This window comes from Struthio camelus, chromosome 2 (assembly GCF_040807025.1).
Source record: "Struthio camelus isolate bStrCam1 chromosome 2, bStrCam1.hap1, whole genome shotgun sequence".
NCBI classification, from domain to species: Eukaryota; Metazoa; Chordata; class Aves; order Struthioniformes; family Struthionidae; genus Struthio; species Struthio camelus.
In genome coordinates, this window is record NC_090943.1 from 102,436,831 (window position 1) to 102,443,352 (window position 6,522).

Here is a 6,522-nt window from a genome sequence, read left to right on the forward strand (position 1 = left end):
GCAGGGTTATAAGAAAAAAGGTAGGTTGGGTAGGTAGGAAGTGAGATGAGATAATTAAACAATATCCTAACACGTGCTTAGAGGACGGGAGAAAATTTTACAGGTAACCTTAATTTGGGCAATTGCAGACTCTTATAGGTGTGTTGTGTGTGTATATGCATATATATATACACACAGATGATTTTGGGGAGGACTGTCAGGCACACAATATTACTTCTAAGAATGTCTTTTGTCATTTAAAAATCTTACTTGTTTTGAAAAGGTTCTCATTGCTTTCCAGGAGACTCAGTTATGAGCTTCTGCAGTTTCTGTTGTTGTTAGCTGCTTTTGTTCCTCACCATTTAGAAGCAGGCCATGTGTACTTATTTACAAAGTTCTCATTGAAGTCTTGGGATATATTCAAGAACTGCAGAATGGACTTGGATGCCTGTGAAAACATGTACAATAGAATAAGGTACAGTTTTTAGCTACAGTTATTAGAAACCTCATACTCCAAATTCTTATATTTCACTGCTGTGTACTTCAGGTTTTACTGTCATTACTTACACTCTTAATTCTAGATTCATTCAAACAATTGTAACCTAGTATGAATGTAAGTGAGTTTGGGGGTTGTTTGGGGGATTTTTTTTTATTATGGTTGGGAGCAAATCATACTAAGATTAAAAACAACAAAAAAAACCCATTTCTAAAGGTCTCATACAAAGTCAGTGCCTTAGGTTAAGGTTTGGGGAAGTTTCACAGTCATCTTAGTCTTGGGGGGAGGTGTTGTGTGTGTGTGTTTTTTGTTTATGCTTCTATCACAAATGAGAATAGTCAAAATTTTGTAAAGGGTATGTGCAAGCCTTCGTTCATAGAAACTAGGACACTTTTTAAAAAGCTGGCTAGTTGTCATGTGCTCCAGCGAATTTTGTATCAAAGAACACTGATAAGGAACTACAGCTAAAATATTGCTGAAAACAATATTGTAATCTCTTTCAGACCTCGGATTTTTTAGAGGTAATGCTGTAGAGTTTCTTGTCCCAACCAGCTGCTGTTTCCAAGTATCTGGGTTTCTTGAGGTGGCTCTATGTTATGGCTCCAGTATCCCCTAGCCTCTTGTGCCAGCTTTATTTTCTCTCTTTCTGAGGTGTAGAGCAGGAGTGTTGCTTGCTGCTGAATTTAAGAAGGGGGGGGAAAAAAGATAAAAGGCATTTCAGATAACTGTAAGATGAAATGTTTGGAATTGAATTAGTACAATTTAACCCTATACCGTTTGAAAACACATTTTCTCAATTGTCATAATGCTAACCTGAGCATTCCAATTTTCCTTCCCAAGTGGAGAAATTAGGAGGGGGTAGAGAGTTAAGACCAAAGAAGGATGAACTGAGACTTTGTCTTTAGAGAGAAGACTGGAAAGCTAGGTATTAATTATACCTCTCACCGCCCCTTTAATACTTTTAAAATGCTAAAGACAAATAAATATGCAACTTTTGAAAAATTATGGTTGAAAACATAGATTGGGCTATCTGAGCTTATATGAGGTGCACTTCTAAAGATTAAACTTCTTATTATTTACAGATGACTAATGGTACTTGAGCTTTTTGAAATTAATGGTGATAGTCTGTGTAAAGAGTGTGAGTGGGTAAATGTTCAGCTGTTTTTAAAATTGCTACTCCTTGTCTTTCTGTAACAGTTTATTTTGCGCTTATTGAACATCAGTAAAAGTGACTTTCCTCCCTAGCAACCCCCTCCTCCCTAAAATTTTAGTTGCTGCGGGGTGGGCTAAATAGTGTGATGCTATTTTGTTTTTATTGCTTCACAATTTGATGATGATGGTGACCACAGTGATGTGTAGAATTTATTTCCACAGCATTTCATGAACAGTGACACTCTCATTTGTTAATGCATCTCATCAATGCAGGACTATTATTCGGCATAATTGTTCTATCTGATTTATTCAAGGGGCCTGACATGTTATGGTCTTTTAAGTATGTGCCTCTAGGACTTTGGGTTGTTGCCATATGGTAAGATAGTACTGCATGACAGCCTTTCAGCAGCTGAAGAATTCAACAGCAGAATAAGTATGATTATTGTAAGTGTTCAATGAAGTCTTACACTTACCACTTTGACTTGTTTTTTTCACCTTGATTCCAAAATGACACTGCTTGCAGACATGCCAGGCTGAAACAGATATTCCAGTGTTGCACTGGATATACTAGAAATGTGTTGATGATTTTTAGTGCTTTTTTTGTACTTGTAACTTCATTTTTGGGTGAGTTGTCAGAGTTCAGTTTGACTTTGGAAATCTCTAGGGACAGTTCTTGCATAGAGACTTACAATTGGGTAAAAGTGATTTATAGAAAAATCTAGATTTTAATAATGGGAGGATTAGAGAAGAGGCTGAGTAGGAATTAGAAACTTGACAAGGAAATGTGTATTGTACTTAACAAAATAAAGTAGTTCCAATTTTAGATTAAGGTGCTAAGAAAACCTGACCATTCACCTGGAACCAAAATGCAGGATTTTCATCGTCAAAGCTATAAAGACTTTTTAAATATTAACTTAAAGGTATAACATGCTGCTTTCTTTTTTGTAAAGTTTCTTTTGTGTGGTCAATTATTTACATACCAGGTAAGCATCCCAGTTTTCTACACAGAAACCAGGTTATGCAGGTTTGTTAACTTGTGGTTAACAATTAAAACAGTCTAATCAAGCAAGTTATGTTACCTTTTTTCACTTCCCATACTTAGTAAATATTTGTTTTCAAGAGGTGTGCACCTAGTAAGTTGCCAAAGATTCTTTGGGTAGATTGCACAACGTCTGGAGGATTAAGAATCCTAGCTAGCATCTTAGCTGTTGGCCTGTAAAAGGTGATGTGTTCGTATCATTTTAATTTTTTCTTGTATTCCTTCTCTGTGGTCTACCCCACCTTCTTCGGGATATTTTTAAATAGAAGTAGCCCTTCTTCCAGGAATGAGTTTCTTACTACAATTTGATACCTTGCAAGAGCACAGGCCTAGAAATAGGGAACATATCTTTGTAAAGGTAGATACTAAATTTTCCGGTAAATGTCATGACTTACTGGAGTATCTTGATATATCTGCAGTCTTCACCACCAATGCTTGTTCGTTCTCTCTCTCTCTCTGGGTATAAGCAGGGAGTTATCTAACTAAAGGTTTAAGATGGACATGAGTTTTCTGCATTCAGAGACACTCTTGTGCATATTAGCTATTTTGGTGTGGCTATAAATATTTTGGTGGTTTTATAGAAGTATGTGTATGCAGAATCTAGTAGTTAAATTGATTTTTTTTTTTGTTTGGTTAGGTTTTTTGGTTTTTTATTTTGGGAGGTTTTTTGGCTATAGTTGAAATTAGAAGGAAGACTTTGTAGGCCTATTTATTTGATTTTCTTTTTTTCTTTCTAACTTTCAATTTTATCCCTTCCTTTAATCTTTGGTGTGTTTCATGGTCTTTAACTTCAAACTATAATTGCAATGATGCAGCTGTGTAATGGATTAATACATGTAATCTTTTCCCCCTAAGAGCAATATTTCTTCTTTGCATCTATAATTAGATCGTGCTGCTGCTATCCCTAACCACAATGCCAATGTTTCATATTCTCCATACACCTGAGCACGTGCTTACACACTCAGTAATCTTAATTTTGTTCTGTTTATTGAAGCTGAATTTTTTTTTTTGCCTCACGTTCTCATGCTTGGACTGAATGCTACTGCAAAAGAAATGTGAGGGGAGTTGCAATCATATGTCTTTGCTGCAGTGAGCTTTTAGATTCACACTGGGTCTTTGTATCCCACTGCTGCATGTCTTGAATACTGGATTTATCGTACTTTAGACCCCAGCTCTAGGGTGACATATAAAAATATCATAGATTGGGGAGAGAATTTGACTTTGTAGTAATGGTTACTTGTTGCCGCTCTGCGCACATTCCTGCAGGCGTCGCCTTTATTTTCTGTGCTGGTAGTGACTACAATAATTCCAGTTGCTGCAGAACAGAGCCAATCTCATCTTTCACTGTACAGGCAGGAGGGGAGGTTAGTAATTTTTCATTGTTGTTGCATCGTAAGGATTCCCCTCCCACATTACCTTGGCCCCTTCAGGAAGATTTTCATGTATTAAACTTTCTCTGTTGGAAGAACTAAATCTCTTTCAGCGTATCCAGGCTGGTGATCTAATTTGACAGCTCTTCGGTGATGTCTATTCCACTTCAAAGAGGCAGGTAGCCTAGGGCTAGCCAGCTGTACTGTGGATTCTGCAGATTTGGCTTGCTGTTCCTGCTGGGTGTCATCTGTCTTCTTAGTCTTGCGGTGGATAATTTTTGTCCTCTCTAGCATCATCTGCCTGAGCAGTTTCTGCCTGGCAGGCCTGTCTGTCCAGGTTGAGCATCAAATACAGTAGCCATACAGCTAATCTGACAAGGCACTACTCCAAACAGCGCTGCCCCAGGCCTGCTTTGACCAGGATCCGCATCACGGCCCACAAACTTCCAACTATCATGATTGTAGTCTCAGTCTTCCATCACAGATGCAGCCCATGGACTTATTCTGCTAACGCAAAGTATGTCCCCCGCCTCTCTCTCTTAAGGGCTGTCACTCCAATGCCTTGCATCTCAGTAGAAGTCTGCCTCAACAGGTTTGGGTTTCCCTGCCTGTTGCCAGCATTTGACTTGGACACCGCCACTTGGATGAAACAATCCTTTAGTGGATTATCATTGCTAGACAGCCTGTGGGGAAAAATGACAGGATTCGGCACGTTAGTCTGAAGATATTGCAATTTAGAATGCTGCTAACACTAATAATAAATGGCACAGTGATCCCTAAAAGAGAAAGCGGGTTCCATTGCAAGGCAGAAGTGACATAGTTTGTTTAGTGTGTCTTCCAAAAAAATTCATGATGACTACATATGTTGATTTTCATGCTCCAAGCCATGGATATATCCATATTTTTATGACTTGGTGACTACTTCCTACAAACTGACAGGTTAGGGGCTCTGCAAGTATTGTCTTTTTATAGTCATCACCTCTTTAAGTCCTCCTTAATTTTTTTAAATATGTCTTGAGAATAAGCTTGACAGTGCAGTGAGAGTAAGCGAGGCTAAATAAACAAAAATAAATGCATCAAATAAAGCATGTTCCTTTAAATATATATATATATATATATATATATATATATTTATACAAAGAGGAGAGATAGTTTTAGGACAGTAGTCCTGGAAACCAATGCACTTATCTGTCACAGTATTTACCCTTGTTTCAGTCCTGGAATTCAGAACCTGACACTGTTCATGATGTAAAAAGTCTTTCCTAGAAATGTGGTATTTATAAATCCCCTAACTGCAGGATTTCCTCCTTAGCAAATAAAAAAGATAGCTGGAGCATGTGGCTTAGAGAGTGAAGAAACTTGTCAGAGAGAGAGAGAGAGAGAGACTAATGCTTGGATTGTAGCTAGAGTAGGAAAGGAAAAAATTAACATTTGAACAATTCTGTCCTTTATGACTGGTGATCATCAAGCCAATTGGAATACCCTATAGGATATTGTAGGAGCACTAACTTGATTTACTGGTGATTGTCAGGTACTTAAGAGCTTTGAATGCTAGTGAAAGATACAAATACCGATGTATAGATTGCAAGCAATGGTTACTTCAGGGAGAAAAAGATACATGAAAGGGAACAAGCTTTTATTTTAATGATTCTTATCCCTGCTAATTATTATTCATTTTAATATGCAATGTTTACAGAATATGTAACAGTGAAGGAGTGAAAAACAATTATTTTAGATGATGTATTTATGCTGAATTTAATAACTGTAGTTGAAGTACTCAGCACTTCCCAATGTAAGTTTCATTTTGTTACTTAAACATGTTTAACCATGCTGTGAGTGATTTTTGCAGAGAATGTTTCAACAAAATTAGTTCACTTATTTGGAGACTGACTTTAGAGAATTATATGTATTATCAAGTTAAAAATGTTATGGTGATTTCAGTGAGCAGCTCTCATGCTTCTGAGCTTTGTGCCCCATCACACAATTTAATGACAAGATCATTTTTTGTGTCTATTTTAATAGCTTACCACTATGAAAAAGAGAAAAGACTTATTTTTTTTTTTCTTTTCACTTTTCCAGGCAGTGGCTGTTGCTCATAAAAACTGCAAAGTAGAATGTGGGCAGAACTAGTTTCAAAGAAAAATACTACTACCCATGTTTTCTACTAATAAAATAGTAAAAGAAAAAGAAGGGGGGGGGAGAGCCCCCCCACCTAATCTACAAATACAGAGACCTAAACAAGTATCAAGTTACTTTAGTAGGTGCCCTATACATAGTGCACACCCCCCCTCCCCCCCCCAAAAAAAAAAAAAAGGCCAGAAGAAAGTTACTGGTTGATATATTGTTTCCTAAGGGGAAAAGGTGTTGGTTTTTTAATATCCTAATTCTCTCAAGCTATTTAAAATAATAAAAGCATAAGGACTTTCAGTTGTTTTTGCTCTCATCCACCTTTTCTTTATATTTACCAAGTAGACTATTACTCCTGA